The following is a 22,788-nucleotide window of genomic DNA, read 5'->3' as shown; positions in this document are numbered from 1 at the left end:
ATTGTTGTTACAAGTTGCACTTACTTCACTGAGAACACATGTCTCACCAGTGGGGAGCCTAGACTGTCATTAAATTTTCTTTCTTTCTTTCTTTTAATTTATGAAGAAAAGGTTTAATTGACTCACAGTTCCAAAGGCTGTACAGGAAGTGTGGTTGGGGAGGCCTCAGGAAACTTACACTCATGGCAGAAGGCAAAGTGTAAGTGAGCACCTTTTTCATATGACAGAGAGGGAGAGAGAGAGGGGAGGGGAAGGTGCCACACACTTTTGAACAACCAGATCTCTTGAGAACTCTATCACAAGACAGCACTAGTGGGATGGTGCCAAACCATTAGAAACGACTCCCATGATTCAATCACCTTTCACCAGGCTCCACAATCAACACTACGGATTACAATTCAACATGAGATTTGGATGAGAACACAGATCCAAACCATATCACCTATGTTCTGTTATCTCCATCTTTGTGAATTGACGTATCTAGTTATGTAGCCATTTTATCTTGGAAGAAAATGCCAATGATGTTCTATTTAATAAAAACAAACTTCATACTCAGTCTTCAATATGCTTGCCTGCCAAACCTGCTGGCCCTAAGGGACTGGAACTGAGGAGAGACATATTCCTGAAAAATTCAGTGCTCAAATGTATTACAGCTTATCAGTTGTACACTTGTGGGGCAGGCAGATTTTATCAAATTCTGTAAATTTTCTTAAGGGAATGAAAATAGTCTTCTGGATGCTACAGACTGAGTGGGGAACTTCAACTTACGTCCGGACCAAGCCCTGCTTGAGTTTGCAAGTATGAGAAGGAGCCATAGAAAGTAGCTCCCTCCTGAGGAAAAAGGCAGGGTTTCTCCCAGAGAGCACTGGGGTCACCTAACTGAGAACTTAAAGACAGATCTGAGATTAGGAGGGGTGGGGAAACCAGAGGGAGGAAAGGGAGCTCAGATGAGGAGGGCCCCTCTGGCAAAAGCCAGCAGGTTGGAGAGCTGAGGAGGGGTATCCGTCAGAACTCCTAATACTGGAAGGCCCCATTCCTTAGTTGGTACAAAGGAACAGTTAAGTTCAACTTTTATTTCTCCTAGCTACACTACTACACTACATCTGCCTGATTCTTCAGTCAAAGACTTTACTTTTGTGTATTATAGTCTGGAAGGTTTGGTTTCACGGAGGCTGACAGGCTTGGGGCAGCAGGAGGACCACTTCCTTGAGAACTGTCAGGGCAAAGAGCAGGTGGATACTGGCTGTTTTCTGTGAATTTCCTTAGATTATCAGAAGCACAGAGACAAATGACCCTGAGAGGTACCAAGACTAGTCTTTGTAAATTATCTGCTGCTTCCTGCTTGTAACTTCTTTAAGATCACTTAAAGTTCTGAAGCAAAACAAATCTGATTTTGTTTCTGACCTTCTTTCCAACCCAACTATTTCTCCCCTGTGGGTTTGCTTTTTTTTTTTTTGGTTAGATGCCCCTCCTCTGTACTTCCATACCCTATGCTTAAAGCTGCCATAGCATTTATCAACTGTATTCAAATTTCCTTTCTAGACTGTGAGCTTCATGAGGACAGAGATATTGTCAACTTTTCCATGGTTCTAGCCCTAGTGAATACTGTAATCCCTATATAAAACAGTTGGTCAAGAAATATATGGGTGTGTGTGTGTTTTCTTTTGAGACAGGGTCTCACTCTCTTGCCCAGGTTGGAGTGCAGTGGTGTGATCAAGGCTCACTGAGCCTCAACCTCCCAGGCTCAAGTGATCTTTCCACCTCAGCTTCCTGAATAGTGCCTGGCTAAATTTTGTACTTTTTGTAGAGACAAGATCTCATGATGCTGCCCAGGCTGGTCTTGAACTCCTGGGCTCAAGTGATCTGCCTGCCTCAGTTTCCCAAAGTGCTGGGAATACAGGCATGAGCCACCATGCCCAGCCAAGAAATAGATGTTGAATAAATGCATGAGTAGGTTTACTCACCTTATCACACTTAATCTTTATGGTTTCTATTATATCTCATTTAACAGATAAGAAAACTGAGACTTATACAATTACATAAACATTTCAAGGTTATAGGGGTAGTATACAATTTAGAAGGAGGTGTTATTTGAATTGGACCTTGAAGGATGAGTAGAATTGCAACAGGTAAAGATGGAAAAATGGCCTTCCAAGTAGACATAAGCATGTGAATATAAGCATGGAAATAGCAAACCATATGGAATATTTGGGGACTGGTTATTACTTGCTTTAATGGTTGTAAAAAGGTTTTGCAGTGATGTAGTGAAAGATAGGGCCAGAAATGGTGGTTGGAGTAACAGTGGAATAATAATAAGAGTAGATAACATTTATTGAGTATTTGATACATACCAACACTATTCTAAGTACTTAAATGTAAAAAATAAATTTACAAATAGCTAATATAAAACCATGGTTAAAAAAAAATTTTAAAGAACAGAAGCATATGGAGTGAAAGGTAAGACTCCCTCTCATGCCTATATCTTTCCCTACCTCATTTCCCATTTCCTAAGGCAACCACTGCTATACTTTTTGTATATCCTTCTAGAGATACATCATATTCTGTGCATATGCAAACATATACATGTATATGTTTTTACACAAGTGACCGTGTACTAATATACTGTTATACTTCTTGCTTTTTTCATTTTCAATGTATTAGAGATCAGCTCATACTGCTATTATAGAGCTGCTTCATTTTTAAAACTGCTTCTTAGTATTCCATTCTACAGATGTGCTATAATCTATTTAACCACTTCCCTCCCGACAGATATTTAGAACATTGCAGATGTTTTGCTGTTACAACCAACTGTATTGAATATCCATATATGTTTTGCTTTGAATTCATGTGTGAGTATATATGAAGTTAATTCCTAGAAATGGAATTTATGAGTTAAAAGGAATGTGCTTTTTAACTTTTCACAGATATTATAAAATTGCTCTCCAAAGAAGTTGTGCTACTTTATACTCGCCTACAATGTACTATCAAATTTTCTGATCTTTGTCAATTTGATCAGTCAAAAGTCAGCTTTCACTGTTTTAATTTGTATTTCTGCTGTTATGAATAAAATGATCATTACTTAATGTATTTTAAATACAATAAAATTTCAGTTCATAAAACTATAAATAGAAATGTATAACAAATATATGTATTTAAATTAAAAGAAATAATATCTAAATCTTATTAAAATAATAAAAATAAAATAAGCATTACTTGATGTAGTTTTCCTCTTTTCTGTAAATCGACTGCACTTCTTTTGTTTTTATTTTTATTTTTTAAATTTAAATTTAATTTGAACTTTTTTAGAGACAGGGTTTCACTCTGTCATCCAGACTGGAGTGTAGTGGTGTAGTCATGACTCACTGAAGCTTGAACCTTCTGGGTTCAAGCAATCTTCCAGCCTCAGCCTCCCAGGCAGCCAGGACTACAGACTTGAGCCACCATGCCCAGCTAACTTATTATTTTTATTGTTTTCAGATATGGGGTCTTGCTATGTGGCCCAAGCTTGTCTTGAACTCCTGGCCTCAAGTGATCCTCCTGCCTTGGCCTGCCAAAGTGTTGGGAATACAGACATAGGCCACTGTGCCTAGCCATTTTCTCTTTTTAAAATGTCACTTTGTTGTTCTTTTTCCTATTGATTTGTTGGCTTCTTTATATATTAGAGAAATTAGTCCCTTAGGTGTTATATATCTTACAAATATCTTTTTTCTTAATTTGTCATTATTCTTATGATATTGTCTATGGTTTTTAAATGCTTTATTTTTACTTTTAAATGTTTTCGTCAGAAAATTTCAAACATACACAAAATAGAAAGAATAGCTTAATAAATTCTTATGGTCCAAATACCTACCCAGCATTATCAAAATATATAAAAAACTTAATTCATTTAATACCCATCCCCCACTCCCACCACACTGCTTCTCTTCTGCTGTCCTGTTGAATTATTTTAAAATAAATATATCATCTTGTATCATTTTTATCTATGATCATTATAGTCCTGTAGCAATTTTAATTTTGTGTAGTCAAATTTATTAAACTTTCATTTTATGGTTTCTGGTATTTAGATCACCCTGAGAATATACATAGTCATGACAAACTTTTGAGGTGAGTAATGTCTTAAAATTGAGCCACAAAGAAGCTAGAGTAACTTGCCTAAGGTGGCACAGCATATAAAGGGTAGGAGTTAGGACCATACCCTAGAGTCTAATGTAGGGCTCCCTCTCTTGACCATCACACCATACCTCTGCCCAGGGAGGCTATAACGGCCAAGCTAAGCAAGACAGACCTCAGGTTGGCACTCGCATTCATTCATGGCTGCTGAATGGTGAAATCATGCAGAAGTCTGGCACAGTGGCTGCTTCCATAAACCTTTTAAGTCAGCGCACTTTGGAGGGGCAAAGGGTCTGTCATAGATCCCCTTTAGAATCTCAAGAAAGCTCCTGGATTCTGTCCATAGGAAGTATGCATATTTACACATATAGACACAAACACACACATGCACACACACACAGTAACACACCAGGCTGCAGGGACTTGCTTATCTTCATTCTGTTATCTCTGTATTAAGACAAAGAAACAGGCCTGGATTGGACACTTACTAGAGGTTTTTTGCCATTCAGTTCCCTAGAGAACAGTGCAGTTTGATTATATTTGTATTTGTAGGCAGGTGAGGATGACCTATTTAATCAATACATCTAAGGGCTAAGAGATAAGCTATATTATTCAGGTTCTGTAACAAAGCTTATGCTAATTTAACTTGACATGTAGCATGTCAGGTTAATATGATTTAGATTACACGTATCATTTTTAGAAATTGATGTTTTTGTTGCTGGTTTCTCCTGACATTTTTGAACTATAATATGGAATGCAATACTTCTCCAACAAAGAAGGTAATTCTTACTAGTGAATGTAATTAATGGTTATCTGATCATATTACAGCATAGAAATGATGTTTTTGCCACACAATAGGTTTCCTAATTGGTGATCCAAGGATGACCACATTGATTTTCTGCCCATAGAGATTTCCCACTGTGCATGGGATTATCTCTTAATATTGTGATAGCAGCAAATAATGGTTATAGCCAGTAAGAAAATTAATTTACAATGCTTCAACAATCATTATAAAAGACCTAATAATGCTAATTTAGGTGTAGGATGAGTCATCCAATTAGTTAATTAAATAGAACCGTGCTGCCTGTCTCCTATAATGGAGCACACTGTGTTGTAGGTGTTTGATAGAGATGAGCAATGCCAAGGGAAGGTAAAAGAGTACACACTGGCCCCCACAAATGCATGCAATGTTTAGATTTATGAAAGCACAAGCAAAGGTAATCACTTTGCCGAAAATCAGAAACAGCCATTTTTTAAATAGTTATTTTGCTCTTATCTTATGAAGAAAAAATTTTGCCGGTCTATTTGTTAGCTTTATAACTTCCAAGAATGTTTTTAAATCTTGATTTGATTTCTCAAGTCCAAAATGCTCCCATAAATTTATTACCCTTTGGTTTTTCTAAAAGAAAATAATAAAATCACTGCCATTGGGTTGAACACTACCAATATCTCCATCTATTTAACTTCTTTTAGTTGCAGTAACTTGCATCTAATTTATAAAACTCGTATGCCCATGTGGGCCATAAAAAAAATGGGGGCTGCAAATTTTAATTAGCTTGTCTAGCTGGTGGTCCCACATAGCTTGGGATTCAGAGGTTCTAGTTATTTCTCCCCTTTCAGCTTTTGTTATTTCACACTAATAGGTTTTTGTATTTTTAGTCTGTCTTCATGTGAGAAGTACCCTGCCCCTTCAGTGAGTTTAGCTGCTTTTTCCTAGGCAATACCAGATGTCCTGATCCTCTTTGCGGGGAAGAGGCGGAAAGCATTGGTTTAACCAGAAATCACATATTTCTCATTTGAATACAATGTAATTGCTCAGAAAGAACAACTGTGTCTACCAAGAGAGTGAAATACTCCTTTTCTAACTGCCAGCTTGGAATAATTAATTTTAAATGTTTTGTGCTATAATGCAGGAAATGTTTTTTGGTTTTTTTTTTTAATCAAAAAGAGATATTGAACATGATTACAATAAAAGTTATCTAATGATTGAATGGAAGTTCAACATTTTCTTGAAGAGTTTACAAACCACAATAGATTTTCTTCCTGTCAATTCAAATATTCACAGGTCATACAGGCTGGCCTTCTGCCACAGCGTACCTATAATTCCTTATTTTAAAATACTAATTAACTTTTAAGCAAAAGTCTTTTAGCTCTGGATACAGTACTGCCTATATGAAGGAAATAACATGACTGAGGTGAAGAATGGTGTTTCTTGGAATAGGTATTGTTTGCCAAGCTCTATCCAAGAGCCCTACAGAAAGTAGAAAAAGACGTTATAGAAGAGTAAGCAGACATTTTTACAAGGTCACTTCATTCAGACTGGAAAGTGGCCAGCACAATGTCATTATTTACAACAGGATCTGGGAACACTTGAGGAAATTACAGACCATTTAGTTTTGATTCCATTGTAGGGGGCAACGTCTTAGGAAGTATTTTAGGAGATTAAATGGGGAACACTGAGAAAAGCACAGCTTGATTAAGGATAGCCAATGCAGTCTCTGGAATGAAAAAGTCATGCTTCGATAATTTTTTGACTTCTTTAAGGAAGTAAATGCCAAGAAAATCAAATGAATGCCTCAAAATTCTCTATTCTAAATTTCCAGGAGGTGTTGGTTAAAGTTTTGCTTGACAAATTAGCACACACAAAGAAGTAGTTCAAGAAATGCAGGGGACAAAGATTAATTGTGCATTAAATTGTCTTTAAAATGAGATGGAATCACAGGACCAAAAGAATTTTACTGAGACAAAGACATTATAATAGTCTGAGTATTTATGATCAGCATCAGCATTATGTTTTTGTGCCTTTATGATGTAATTAGAATTTTTCCAGTGGAAAAAATGGAAATCTTTGATTTTCAAGAATACACGGTCTAATAAAGATAACACTGATTCAGGTTTATCTAAGTAGACAGAGAACTAGGCAAACATAACAAAAATTTAGTAAGACTACCTCTTAGATGGCTAATAGTGAGGAAAACATGTTGGTTTTTAAAATTCAGGACAAGCATTTACAGAACTTCTCTTTGGGCAAGGGAGGCAAAGCTGCTATGTTTGCCGGATGGGCAAACCTTCTAACCATCAAAGGAACAGCACAGCAGGGCCTTTTCTGGGCATGAGAGGGCTTTGTCTGGAAGGTTATCCAGGTTCCCAGTCTAGGTGGCTGGTAGGAGGGTGACTGTCCTTGAAGGATAAGCTTCAACTACACATGAATCAGAAGTTAGCTGAAAATGAAAAGGGAGTAGACCAAAAATGAGCAAACAAAATTGGGGTACTGGATTATAAGGCATCTAAGTCCTTTCCAATTCTAAAATACTGTGATCTCCCAGGGGATCTTCAAATAATCTTTTCAGATTAGACAGGAAAGATTTCCTGCTGAATAAAGTGAACTAGGGATGTACATAAACATCCTCTAGAAGGCAAGTTTGCTGATATAATAATAGGGGAGAAGAGTTCACTATATAGCTGACATTTATTGAGTACTTACTCTGTCCCAGGTGATTTGCTAAGTATTTAACATACATTATCACTTATTTTAATCCTCTTTAAAATCCTAACAATAGGTAGGTACTATAATTATCCCCATTTTGCAGTTGAGGAAACTAAATTAGAGAGCGGATGTAAGTTGCTCTTCATTCAGACTGGAAAGCCCCATGTGAGTGGGGGTTTCACATGTGGCTGGGCACGGTGGTTCACACCTGAAATCCTAACACTTTGGCAGCCAAAGCAGGGGGGTCACTTGAACCCAGGGGTTTGAGACCAGCCTGGGCAATACAGTGAGACCTTGTTGCTATAAAAAATTAGCCAAGTGTGGTGTCATGCACCTATAGTTCCAGCTTACTTGGGAGGCTGAGGTGGGAGGATTGCTTGAGCCTAGAAAGTAGAGGTTGCAGTGAGCACCACTGCACTCCAGCCTGGGTGACAAGAGAGACTGGTCTAAAAAAAAGAAAGAAAGAAAAAGAAAATATTCACATGGCCAGTTAAGTGTAAGTTACTGCAGCCAGTTATTTCAAGCCAGTATATGAAAGTGTTTCAATTTGCCTGATCATAAGACTTGTCTGAGGCACTTGACAAAAAAACAAAAACAAAAACAAAACAGACATTCTAGGTCCTTCCCCTGGAGTTTCTTTCTAGAGTAAGGCCTGAGATTTAACATTTTTACAAGCAATCAAAGTGGGTCTTATGATCAACCCTATTTAAGAAACAGTGCCGTAATACCAGAAAAGCCTCCCAGAAAATCAGAGTTGGGTATTCCAAAGCCTAGCAGATGCCGGCAGCTAAAGGCTATATGATAGAAGTCATGGAGTATCCACCCTCTAAGAGGGCCAGGAGCCTACAGCCCCCACAGCAGCATCACTCCATGAGGCTGCAGTCCTCCTAGGCCTGCAAGGTGCACATACCCTTCTGGCATGATTCCATACAAGGAAACTCTCTTTGGCTTAAAACAGATCCTCTTGATAAACCACAGTTCAGAGAAACAGATTGCAACATTCTCTTTCAAATTCTTACACAATGTCAAGACAATAGGAAAAACAGAACCATGTGGAATTATCTAGGAAGGAATCACTTCTGATCAAAAGGAAAAAAAAAGAATATGAAACAGAAAAGAGAAGATTTTAAAATATCTAATTTTTGGTTGACTAGAATTGGTAATTACTTGGAACACCTGTTATTTCTCATCTCTGGTATCTTTGTTAACCGAATACTTAAACAGATGCATAGGTCTTTTTTTGGAATGAACAATGAATACATTATAATATGCAATCTATTTTCTTGGTACAAGAACTCTAAAAAGATAACACATTTAATTAAATGCACCATAACTTCAAAGAGCTGCTAAGGTATCAACACACTCTTGAAGGGATCCATGGGGAAACTACCAATTATACATTCAAATAAACATATCCATAGCAGACTCGGGCTTTTTAGTGTTCACACTTTAATCAATTCTACAAACATTTATTGAGTCCCCTACTATGTGTCAGGCACTAGGATTCTATGGGGAATACAAAAATGAATACAAAAGCCTCTATCTTAAAGAAACTTACAATCTAATACATGAAATAACACAAACACACAAATGACTCTAGTGCAAGCTCTATATGTGATGAAAGAATATAAGCATTCAGTGAGTTCAGATTGCTTCCAACTCTGAAAATTTCTCAGGAAGGAAATGACATTTGCGAAAAGAATGAAAGGATGGGCAGGATTTGAGAGCATAGTACGTTCTCAATTTGAACCATTATGTTCTTAATTGTAAAATAAGGATAATAATAATGCTCACCAGTGACTCTGCAGTAATGTTTACAGGGTCAATCTAACGTCATGAATAATTCATCAGCAGGAATAGTTACTGCTCAAGAAACATGTACACTTGCTACTACCTATTGTTAACTCCTCTTTAAATGTTTCCGGTGTCACCTTTCAGAGGACTTCAGCATGATAAAGCACAAGCCTCATGGTGGAGAGGTTACCTTTTGTGAACCTCACAAAAGTATACCATAAGTATGAATGTGCTGTGCACCTGTGTATGAATCCCTGGTTATTTGTATATTGACTATGCTATGTGTTAAGGTGAACCAGGTGGGTAAGCTCTGTTCTGAGTACCCAGTAAAGAACCTATCATCCTCTTGGCTTGTTTAACAATATGCCTCTCACATCTGTCCTGACTTTTCTGCTACCACTGCCCTAGTTTGGTTCAGGCCCTTATCACTTCACCTCTAGAGTACTGCACATTTCCTTCAACTGATCTCTTGGTGTCTAGGCCTTCCCTCTGCTGTTCTTTCACACAAGGCGCCGTCAGGTTGATTTTCTTAAGCGGTGGTCTGTTCACATCACATTGCTCAAAAGTCCTTCAGTGGGTCTCTCCTGCTCTCTAGAGAGAATCCAGATTCCAGGGCCTGCAATTCTGAACTCTACAATCTGGACCCAACACACTTCTCTAGCCTTAAATCCCACGACATTCCCATATCTGTACCTTTGCTTTTGTACCTCTTGCTGACCAAAACACCCAGTCTGCATCTCCATATGTCACAATAGTAACCATCCATCAGTGCCTGCTCTGCTCAACTCTAGCCTTCCATCGGCTTTCTGTACAGACTGTTTGATATTGTACATATTTGAATACAGGGCTATATTTATCAAGGTAAGTAACATCAGATGCTTACAATACAATACACAATACAACACAACAATATTGCTTCCTGCACAGAACTTTGCCTACTTCAGGCACTCAATAACTTGTTTAATTATACACAACATTTAATAATACTTAACATTTATTAATAATAATACTTAATATTTATTAACCATGTTTCAGGTACCATTTAAATTCTTTCCATGCATTTTATCTTCTCAAGAACCCTCTGAAGTAGGTACTGTTATTATCTCCATTGAAGGAAGAAGAAATAGGTACAAAGAGCAACCTGCCCAAAGTTACATAACTGGTAAGTTGGACACAAGTAGTTTTACTCCTGATGTTCGTAATGAACATGCAGTGGGGACTCTAATATTTTCTAAGGTATTTTGCAATCTATAAAACCTCACATTTACATGATTTTCATTTTATCTTCACAACAAATTAATGCGGTTGGTATTATTATCCTCACTTTCCAGAAGTCAAAACTGAGGTTTAGCGACAGGCTCAAAGGTATCTGTTGAGTCATAGAGTCAGGCTTTGAGCACTAAAGGTCATTCCTCCTCATTGCTGTTCTGTGTCACAGCAACATGTCTCCTCAATAAAAAACCAAGGTAAGCACATGCCAATAACTGGGAATGTGGTCCAGATCCTTTTCAAGACCAGTGTGTGGCACTGGTGCACTCCTGGTGCCAAATGGTCATCTGGCAATGTGACACAAGTAACAAAACATGAGGACATACCCAATGAGCTCTGAGCTTGCCTTTCTAATCTCCCCTGCCACGATAGGGGTTTAAAAGGGAAGCATTTATTCCTAAACTTCTAGGAAATGCCTCTGTCTTAGTTTGGGTTCCTGCCTAAGAAGTATTTGGGTGCAGGTAGTTTACTTGGGAGATGAACCTGGGAGGCAGGAGTGAAAGAGTAAAGAGAGCAGGGCAGGGAAGGAGAAGCTATCAATAAAAGGTTATCAATGCATTTGCTGGGCAAAGATGGCTGGACCTTTGAGAAATTACACCTGGACCTTTGAGAAATAAGCCTTCCAGAATGGCCCACCCAGTGGCAGAAAGCTAGAGCATTTGTCCACTAACCTCATGATTCACTGGTTGGGAGTGTCATGACGGCATTAACTCCCCAACTTCCAGGCTTCCCTTGCAAGTGGGTCCAGCAAGCTCCTGCATCTTTGGAGAAGACTCTGAGGCAGAAGGCTGAAAAACACACAGTGCATGCTTGAAGTGAGACACTATCAGACTAAGACTAAACTTGCATCAACTGTCCACCACAGTCATGGCTGAAATCAGCTGAGAGGATACAACATGAGGTACCAGAGGCTTCTCTTATACCAAATGAATTTAACCTGAAAAATTTTCAAATCCCCATAAGCCACCTAGGGATTTAATTATTTGGAGGGTAACTCTTTGGCAATATCCTAAATAATTCTCCTGGAGTGCTAATACTGTCTCTTTCTCATTTAAAAAGCGTAAGCAATATATCCTATACCAAGATAGCTCAGTCCTAAAGTTACCAGTATGGATATGTCAAGTTTATTAGATTTTATGATAAATGCCCAAGGACACTATTAAAAGATGATGGTTAAAATACATATATATATATAAAATACATATTTATAAACAGATACATAAATACCTATATACACAAATAAATATATATACATATAAAAACATATTTATATATATAAATATGTAATGTAGGAAGCAAAAATAAGTTAATCAAGATACTGAAAAGATTTCAATTAACACTAATATTTTTCATAACTGTAGACTGAATTGTGTTATAGTAGTATAGTAAGTAATAAAGAGGACAAGTTTTAAAGTGAAACAGACCAATTAACTGAGAGTATGATTTTTAAGCCAGTTTATCAGTCAGCTATTGCTGCAATAATGTTGTGTAACAACTCCAAAATTTCAATGGCTTGTGACAATAAGCATATATTATTCATTCACCAAGTCTTTGGGCAGATTGTAGTTCTGGGCTCAGCTTGGATTGGGTTGGTTTGGCTTGGCTTCAGTCTCTGAATTAAGTTTAGGTCTACTCTACATTTTTCATTATTCTCCTCAAAATAGTAGCAATACAGGTAGATTCTTTAAATGGTGAACAGCAGAAGCACAGGATGAAAGAAGCTAATTCACACAAACATTTAACCTATGGTTCACATCATGTCTTCCCACATATACTTAGTCAGAGTAAGTTACATGACCAATCTCAACATCACTGCAGTGAAGAAATAGCCTCTGCTTTCTCTTGTGGGAAATAGTGAAAAATCACACAGCAAACGGAGGCAGTGAAGAACTGAGGATGAGAATCTTATCTACTTGATCTACAAAGGAGGGATAGTTACATTTATTTTAGCACGTGTTGTGAGGATGGAACTAGATAAGTCACGTAACATGGATATTACACTTGTGGCACATAGTAACTGATCACCAAATATTAATTCCCGCTATCTTATCCCCTTCTCTAACCATTAGAAGGAAGCCAAAAGGAACCAATGCTTAATTAGCTCTGTCTACAGGATACCACATTATTTCTTTAATTAATCAGAAAAATGGTCAATCATGTTGTGCACAGTGTAGGAAAAAACAACACTCTCACTACATATTTTTCATTCTTGAATAATTTTATGTTACTTCCTATCACATTTTCCTCTACATAATCGCAAAACAACCATCAAAATCAAGAAAATAACATTAATATACTGCTACCATCTAATATGCAGACCCCATTCAAGTTTTTCCATCTGTCCCAAGGATCCAGTTCAGAATAATTAAATGCATTTAGTTGTCATATTACTGTAGTTTTGTTTAATTGGAACAGCTTCTCAGTCTTTCGTTGACTTTCTAACTCCATTCATTTTCTATACTTCATAACAAATTACCATAAATTTAGCAGCTTAAATGTATTATCTTAAAATTTATTTAAGATAAAATTTAACACACATTCATTATCTAAAATTTCTGTGGATCAGGCTTGACAGGGTTTTATGTCTTACCAGGCTGAAGTCCCTGTGTCAGCCAGTGCTGTGGTCTCATCAGAGCCTTGACTTAAAAAAGATCTGCTTCCATGCTCCCTCAGCTTGTTAGCAGATATTTCTTTGCTGCTTCAAGACTGAAGTTTTAGTTTCCTTCTAGACACCACCCTCAGCTCTTACAACCTGTCCACATTTCCTCGTCATGTGGGCTTCGCCAACATAGCCACTTACTTCAGGAGCTTATTTCTTCAAGGACAGTAAGGAGTTGTCTCTCTAGCACCTCTGTTAGTAAGCTAGAGTTATACACACACACACACACACACACACACACACACACACACACACAGACATATATATGTGTATATATATCACTTTTTGTATGATTTTGCATACATAAAAATCATAATGTAATTATGGGAGTGACATTTATCACCCATGCCATATATTACTGGTTAAAAGCAAGTCACAGATCCTCACCAAACCGAAGGATAGGAGATTATACAAAGGCATGAACACCAAAGGGCAGGGATCACTGTGGGGGTCAGGGAGGCAAGGGGGAGGAAAGACTGATCATCTTAGGTTTTATCCACTATAGTGGCCTTGACACTTTTGAATATTACCTTCTAGAATCTTCATTAATTCAGGTTTTTGTAAAATGTTTCTCCATTTGGATTTGTCCAAAGTTTTCTCATGATTCCTCACGCCCAGGTAAAGATTCTTTTTCCAGAATACCACAAAAAGATGTTTAGTTCTTCACACTGTATGGTGGCTTGTAGTTTCAGTTTGCCCTATTATGGAGTTCATATCTATTATTTAAATGAAGTATTATCTACCAGGGTTTACTCTTTTTCTTTATGTAATTAATAAACGTTTGGTAGAAATATGCTTTAAAACTGTTAAAATCCCATTCCTCATCACACTTCCAATCAATCAATAAGGTTATGTATTTAATCAGTGTGTGTTCATGGTTCACTATTTAATAGTTTATAATCAATTAATCAATTTTTTAAAATTTTGGTGGTCAACTTATCCCCGATTTATCCAGTGGAAGTCCCTTCAGTTTGGCTTGTGTGTTCTTTAACATACCTCTATCATTCTTTGAGCAATTTCTATTTTTAGGCACATTAATCCAAGGAGCCTTTGCTCTTTGTGTGGATTTAAATTACAGTCTGAGGTCACTTACTTTCAGCATGAAGAACTTCTTTTAGTATTTCTTACAGGGTGGTTTGCTAGCAACAAATTATCTGTGTTTTTGTTTATTTTGGAAAGTCTCTTTTATCTTGAACTTTGAAAGATACATTTGCTGAATATAAAATTCTTGGTTGACAGGGGTTTTTTTGAGCGCTTTGACTATGTTCTCTTATTGTCTTTTGGCCTCCATTGTTTTTGCTGACAAATCAGCTGATAATCTTATTATTGGCTCCCTTATAATTGATTCATTTGTTTTATCTTGCTGCTTTCAAGATTTTCTCTCATGTTTAACTTTCAGCATTTTTTACTGTAATGGGTCTGTTTGTGAATCTCTTTGCATTTATCTTACTTGGAGATTGTTGATCTTCCTGGTTGCACAGGTTACTATTTTTCAATACATTGAGAGAGCTTTCAGCTATTATTCTTTGGAATATTTTTTCTTCTCTTTCTTTCTCCTCTTCTGATATTCTCATTACTTGTACATTGGCATACCTAATAGTGTTCCACATTTCTTTGAAAATCTATTCATTTTTCTTTTTTATCTGTTCTTCGGCCTGCATAATTTCTGTTAATCTATATACAAGTTCACAAACTATATCCTCTACCAACTCAAATTCAAATCTACTTCTGAGCACTTCTTCAAATTTTCATTATTATATTTTTCAACTCCAGAATTTGTTTGGTTATTTTTTATAATTTCTTTATTGATATTTTCAATTTGATGTGCCATTGTTATCACACCTCCTTTCACTTCTTTAATCATGCTTTTCCCTAGCTCTGTGAACATTTTTACAATAGCTACTTTGAAATATTTTTTGTCAGAATTTGATATTAGTTTTGAGCCTAGGAGGTCTCCTCTTGGCTATCTTATTCATCCTTTTCTCCTACAAACTAGCCACCCTACAGTCTTGTTTTATCTTCATTAGTTTAACAAATCTCCTCATTACCTTTTACTACATTCTCTCCTGTTCTTCAGATCATGTGTAGGTTAAATTTTTTCACACTCTCTTGCAAATAAAGTCAGTTCCTTTGGGAAGAGTTTAGGAACAATCTGGTTTACGGGTCTAACTCTCAGGCAAAATCTCTGAAACAGGACTTTGGAACTGCAGACAGGGAGAATAGTGCTTCTCTCTGTTTTACACTCCTGCTGTAGGAGCTGAGTGCTTGGTGGTGGGGGTCAGCCTGAGGTCCTCTCAGGTTGTCTGGCATGGAACCACCACTTCAGGAGCCAGAAACAGGGCTATCAGGGTCCCAGTAGTCTCAGCATGCCACACACAAAGTAGAGTCTGTATCTGTGAGATAAAAAGTTTAATTTTAAACTGCACTCCTAGAACTTGGCCTCAGCAACAGCTGCTAGGGAAAGGATGAGAAATACCAAAATCCTGCTCCTTTCAGGATGTAAGCACTCTACCTGAGACCCAGTGGAGAGAGAGAGCCCTGTGTTCTTGGCTGGAGTAGAGTTTCAGGGGTACATGTGCAGGTGTGTTACATTGATAAACTTGGGTCATGAGGGTTTGCTGCACAGATTATTTCATCATCCAGGTACTAAGCCTAGTACCCATTATTTTTCCTGATCCTCTCCCTCCTACCACCCTCCACCTTCCAAAAGGCCCCAGTGTGTGTTGTTCCACCTGATGTGTCCATGTGTTCTCATCATTTAGCCCCCACACATAAGTAAGAACATGTAATATTTGGTTCTCTGTTCCTGTGTTAGTTTGCTGAGGATAATGACCTCCAGCTCCAATCATGTCCCTACAAAGGACATGATCTTGTTCTTTTTTATGGCTACAAAGTATTTCATGGTGTATACGTACCATATTTTCTTTATCAGGTCTATCATTGATGGGCATTTAGATTGATTCCATATCTTTGCAATTATGAATAGTGCTGCAGTTCACTCAAAACCATACAATTACATGGAAACTGAATAACCTGCTCCTGTGTAACTTTTGTGTAAATAATGAAATCAAGAAGTTATTAGAAACTAGTGAAAACAAAGATACAGAGTACCACAATCTCTGGGACACAGCTAAGGCACTGCTAGGAGGGAAACTTATAGCACTAAATGCCCACATAGAAAACTTAGAAAGATCTCAAGTTAACAAATTAACATCACAACTAACAGAACTAGAGAACCAAGGGCAAACAAATCCCAAAGCTAGCAGAAGACAAGAAATAACTATAGAGTTTATAGAATATTTGTTTCTTCACTTGCCACTTGCCCTTACGACCATTTCCAGATATTTTGAATGGTTGATTTTTTGTTTGCCTTTAAAATTTTTTTTTTTTTCTTTTGAGACGGAGTCTTGCTCTGTGTCCCAGGCTGGAGTGCAGTGGCATGATCTCGGATCACTGCAAGCTCCGCCTCCCGGGTTCATGCCATTCTCCTGCCTCAGCCTCCTGCGTAGCTGGGACTATAGGCGCCCACCACTGCACCCGGCTAATTTTTTGTATTTTTAGTAGAGACGGGGTTTCACCGTGGTCTCAATCGCCTGACCTTGTGATCTGCTCGCCTCGGCCTCCCAGAGTGCTGGGATTACAGGCGTGAGCCACCGTGCCCGGCCTGTCTTTAAAATTTTAACCAGTTTCACTGGAAAGTGGGTCAGCAAAGCTCCTCATGCTATCATGCCAGTTGATTTCCCTAACTCAATGCTTAACTTCTTAACTGGCTACATTCTTTTTGAATAGGCATGGCCCATAGCCCATATACATTTCAGAGTGTCTAAATATGAGAGTTATTTTGCATTATCCACAATTGCAGCTTTTTCAGACCTTTGCATTGTCTCTTCTCTCTGTATAGAACTCCCTTTCCCTAGATAGTCACAGGGCTTACTCTCTCTCTTCCTTCACATGATTGCTCAAGAATCATCTTTTTAGCAAGGCTTTCCCTTAACACCCGATTTAACATTGAACTCTATTTCCAAACCGGCACTCTTATCCTCTTTTGCTTTTCTTCCCCCCATTCATCACTATCTATGATACTGTATATTTATTTGGTTTTTGTCTTTCTCACTCCAGCAGAATACAAACTGTGTTTGGTCAGAGGCTTCTTTCCCCTAATCTCTTTTGCTCACTGCTGAATCCTTAGCACCTTCAAGGGTCCAGCACATAGTGGGCACTAAAAATATATTCAATAAGATAACATTCTTGGCATCTTATATGTATTAACTCATCTAATGCTGACCTATGATCACTAATAGTAACAACAATCAATGAAAATAATTATTAATAATGTTTCCTGCTCTTCAGACATGGAAACTGAGGTACAGAGAAGTTAAATACAATCAGACCATGGTAGAGGCAGGATGTGAACCCAGGCCACTTGACCATTAAACTTTCATTCTCATTCTCCTCACTCCCAGAAACTGGTTTCTTTTTCAGAGCACTAACTCAACTATTTCCAGTTTACATGTTATGACATTGGTTGATATTAGTTAGTTATTAAGATTTCAGAGTACTCATATTTTAATAATGCAATCTTAAGAATCGAATCCCTTTAAATATCACGTGAGTCTATATTTTTAAAGTTGTATTTCAGAAAGGAGGTAAGGAGAATTGTTTTTTGAAGAAAAGGAATTTGATTGATGCTTCTTAAATAAGCAGTGGCCTATTTTCCCTGCTTATTGGTATCCAGCAATTAAATTAAATGAGGTATAATAGCTGTAAAATATATAATTAGTGCTCACTCTTAGTTTCTAGGAATTAGGTTAATGTAGCTTGGTGTTGCATCAACCAGTCTCAATGGAAATTATTAAAAAAAAAACCAATAATGTACTGAAAAGCATCTCTTGGAATTTAAATTGGAATAGAAACTCTATAATGCATTAAAATCAACATTCTCACATCTGCAATAAATAGAGAAATATAACTTGCTGGTATTACTGTTCTACCTGACATAAATTAAAATGATAAGATTATAACATGAAAGGGATAATAAATATTATCAATGGATATATGTAGATGATGGAATTATGAGTAATTTAAAATTTTCTGTATTTTTTATGTATTTAAAACAAATGTATCATCTCTGGAATCAGAAAAAATAGTGGTTAAGTGTTAGAAAAGACTAAGGAGGGGGGCGGAGCAAGATGGCCGAATAGGAACAGCTCCAGTCTCCAACTCCCAGCGCGAGCGACACAGAAGACCGGTGATTTCTGCATTTTCAACTGAGGTACTGGGTTCATCTCACTGGAGAGTGCCGGACGATCGGTGCTGGTCAGCTGCTGCAGCCCGACCAGCGAGAGCTGAAGCAGGGCGAGGCATCGCCTCACCTGGGAAGCGCAAGGGGGAAGGGAATCCCTTTTCCTAGCCAGGGGAACTGAGACACACAACACCTGGAAAATCGGGTAACTCCCACCCCAATACTGTGCTTTAAGCAAACAGGCACACCAGGAGATCATATCCCACACCTGGCCGGGAGGGTCCCACACCCACGGAGCCTCCCTCATTGCTAGCACAGCAGTCTGTGATCTACCGGCAAGGCAGCAGCGAGGCTGGGGGAGGGGCGCCCGCCATTGCTGAGGCTTAAGTAGGTAAACAAAGCTGCTGGGAAGCTCGAACTGGGTGGAGCTCACAGCAGCTCAAGGAAACCTGCCTGTCTCTGTAGACTCCACCTCTGGGGACAGGGCACAGTAAACAATAACAAACACAGCAGAAGCCTCTGCAGACGCAAACGACTCTGTCTGACAGCTTTGAAGAGAGCAGTGGATCTCCCAACACGGAGGTTGAGATCTGAGAAGGGACAGACTCCCTGCTCAAGTGGGTCCCTGACCCCTGAGTAGCCTAACTGGGAGACATCCCCCACTAGGGGCAGTCTGACACCCCACACCTCACAGGGAGGAGTACACCCCTGAGAGGAAGCTTCCAAAGCAAGAATCAGACAGGTACACTCGCTGTTCAGAAATATTCTATCTTCTGCAGCCTCTGCTGCTGATACCCAGGCAAACAGGGTCTGGAGTGGACCTCAAGCAATCTCCAACAGACCTACAGCTGAGGGTCCTGACTGTTAGAAGGAAAACTATCAAACAGGAAGGACACCTACACCAAAACCCCATGAGTACATCACCATCATCAAAGACCAGAGGCAGATAAAACCACAAAGATGGGGAAAAAGCAGGGCAGAAAAGCTGGAAATTCAAAAAATAAGAGCGCATCTCCCCCGGCAAAGGAGCGCAGCTCATCGCCAGCAACGGATCAAAGCTGGACGGAGAATGACTTTGATGAGATGAGAGAAGAAGGCTTCAGTCCATCAAACTTCTCCGAGCTAAAGGAGGAATTACGTACCCAGCACAAAGAAACTAAAAATCTTGAAAAAAAAGTGGAAGAATTGATGGCTAGAGTAATTAATCCAGAGAAGGTCATAAACGAAATGAAAGAGATGAAAACCATGACACGAGAAATACGTGACAAATGCACAAGCTTCAGTAACCGACTCGATCAACTGGAAGAAAGAGTATCTGCGATTGAGGATCAAATGAATGAAATGAAGCGAGAAGAGAAACCAAAAGAAAAAAGAAGAAAAAGAAATGAACAAAGCCTGCAAGAAGTATGGGATTATGTAAAAAGACCAAATCTACGTCTGATTGGGGTGCCTGAAAGTGAGGGGGAAAATGGAACCAAGTTGGAAAACACTCTTCAGGATATCATCCAGGAGAACTTCCCCAACCTAGTAGGGCAGGCCAACATTCAAATCCAGGAAATACAGAGAACGCCACAAAGATACTCCTCGAGAAGAGCAACTCCAAGACACATAATTGCCAGATTTACCAAAGTTGAAATGAAGGAAAAAATCTTAAGGGCAGCCAGAGAGAAAGGTCGGGTTACCCACAAAGGGAAGCCCATCAGACTAACAGCAGATCTCTCGGCAGAAACTCTACAAGCCAGAAGAGAGTGGGGGCCAATATTCAACATTCTTAAAGAAAAGAATTTTAAACCCAGAATTTCATATCCAGCCAAACTAAGTTTCATAAGTGAAGGAGAAATAAAATCCTTTACAGATAAGCAAATGCTTAGAGATTTTGTCACCACCAGGCCTGCCTTACAAGAGACCCTGAAGGAAGCACTAAACATGGAAAGGAACAACCGGTACCAGCCATTGCAAAAACATGCCAAAATGTAAAGACCATTGAGGCTAGGAAGAAACTGCATCAACTAACGAGCAAAATAACCAGTTAATATCATAATGGCAGGATCAAGTTCACACATAACAATCTTAACCTTAAATGTAAATGGACTAAATGCTCCAATTAAAAGACACAGACTGGCAAACTGGATAAAGAGTCAAGACCCATCAGTCTGCTGTATTCAGGAGACCCATCTCACATGCAGAGACATACATAGGCTCAAAATAAAGGGATGGAGGAAGATTTACCAAGCAAATGGAGAACAAAAAAAAGCGGGGGTTGCAATACTAGTCTCTGATAAAACAGACTTTAAACCATCAAAGATCAAAAGAGACAAAGAAGGCCATTACATAATGGTAAAGGGATCAATTCAACAGGAAGAGCTAACTATCCTAAATATATATGCACCCAATACAGGAGCACCCAGATTCATCAAGCAAGTCCTTAGAGACTTACAAAGAGACTTAGACTCCCATACAATAATAATGGGAGACTTCAACACTCCACTGTCAACATTAGACAGATCAACGAGACAGAAAGTTAACAAGGATATCCAGGAATTGAACTCATCTCTGCAGCAAGCAGACCTAATAGACATCTATAGAACTCTCCACCCCAAATCAACAGAATATACATTCTTCTCAGCACCACATCATACTTACTCCAAAATCGACCACGTAATTGGAAGTAAAGCACTCCTCAGCAAATGTACAAGAACAGAAATTATAACAAACTGTCTCTCAGACCACAGTGCAATCAAACTAGAACTCAGGACTAAGAAACTCAATCAAAACCGCTCAACTACATGGAAACTGAACAACCTGCTCCTGAATGACTACTGGGTACATAACGAAATGAAGGCAGAAATAAAGATGTTCTTTGAAACCAATGAGAACAAAGATACAACATACCAGAATCTCTGGGACACATTTAAAGCAGTGTGTAGAGGGAAATTTATAGCACTAAATGCCCACAAGAGAAAGCAGGAAAGATCTAAAATTGACACTCTAACATCGCAATTAAAAGAACTAGAGAAGCAAGAGCAAACACATTCGAAAGCTAGCAGAAGGCAAGAAATAACTAAGATCAGAGCAGAACTGAAGGAGATAGAGACACAAAAAACCCTCCAAAAAATCAATGAATCCAGGAGTTGGTTTTTTGAAAAGATCAACAAAATTGACAGACCACTAGCAAGACTAATAAAGAAGAAAAGAGAGAAGAATCAAATCGACGCAATTAAAAATGATAAAGGGGATATCACCACCGACCCCACAGAAATGCAAAGTATCATCAGAGAATACTATAAACACCTCTATGCAAATAAACTGGAAAATCTAGAAGAAATTGATAATTTCCTGGACACTTACACTCTTCCAAGACTAAACCAGGAAGAAGTTGAATCCCTGAATAGACCAATAGCAGGCTCTGAAATTGAGGCAATAATTAATAGCCTACCAACCAAAAAAAGTCCAGGACCAGATGGATTCACAGCTGAATTCTACCAGAGGTATAAGGAGGAGTTGGTACCATTCCTTCTGAAACTATTCCAATCAATAGAAAAAGAGGGAATCCTCCCTAACTCATTTTATGAGGCCAACATCATCCTGATACCAAAGCCTGGCAGAGACACAACAAAAAAAGAGAATTTTAGACCAATATCCCTGATGAACATCGATGCAAAAATCCTCAATAAAATACTGGCAAACCGGATTCAGCAACACATCAAAAAGCTTATCCACCATGATCAAGTGGGCTTCATCCCTGGGATGCAAGGCTGGTTCAACATTCGCAAATCAATAAACATAATCCAGCATATAAACAGAACCAAAGACAAGAACCACATGATTATCTCAATAGATGCAGAAAAGGCTTTTGACAAAATTCAACAGCCCTTCATGCTAAAAACTCTCAATAAATTCGGTATTGATGGAACGTACCTCAAAATAATAAGAGCTATTTATGACAAACCCACAGCCAATATCATACTGAATGGGCAAAAACTGGAAAAATTCCCTTTGAAAACTGGCACAAGACAGGGATGCCCTCTCTCACCACTCCTATTCAACATAGTGTTGGAAGTTCTGGCTAGGGCAATTAGGCAAGAGAAAGAAATCAAGTGTATTCAGTTAGGAAAAGAAGAAGTCAAATTGTCCCTCTTTGCAGATGACATGATTGTATATTTAGAAAACCCCATTGTCTCAGCCCAAAATCTCCTTAAGCTGATAAGCAACTTCAGCAAAGTCTCA

At 38.4% G+C, this 22,788-nt stretch overlaps 1 non-coding gene across 1 annotated transcript in view; it reads right to left on the bottom strand.

Annotated features, from left to right (window-relative positions):
• LOC102116684 (uncharacterized) overlaps nucleotides 1-22,788 on the bottom strand; it is a 151,768-nt gene that overhangs the window by 100,993 nt on the left and 27,987 nt on the right. Inside the window, exon 4 of the transcript XR_006699505.3 lies at nucleotides 11,332-11,448. This is a non-coding gene — a transcript (uncharacterized protein). The remainder of the gene's footprint in view (nucleotides 1-11,331; nucleotides 11,449-22,788) is intronic.

This window comes from Macaca fascicularis, chromosome 7 (genome assembly GCF_037993035.2).
Source record: "Macaca fascicularis isolate 582-1 chromosome 7, T2T-MFA8v1.1".
Classification (NCBI taxonomy): domain Eukaryota; kingdom Metazoa; phylum Chordata; class Mammalia; order Primates; family Cercopithecidae; genus Macaca; species Macaca fascicularis.
Note: the sequence above shows the minus strand (reverse complement) of the source record. Positions and strands in the feature narration are given on the sequence as shown.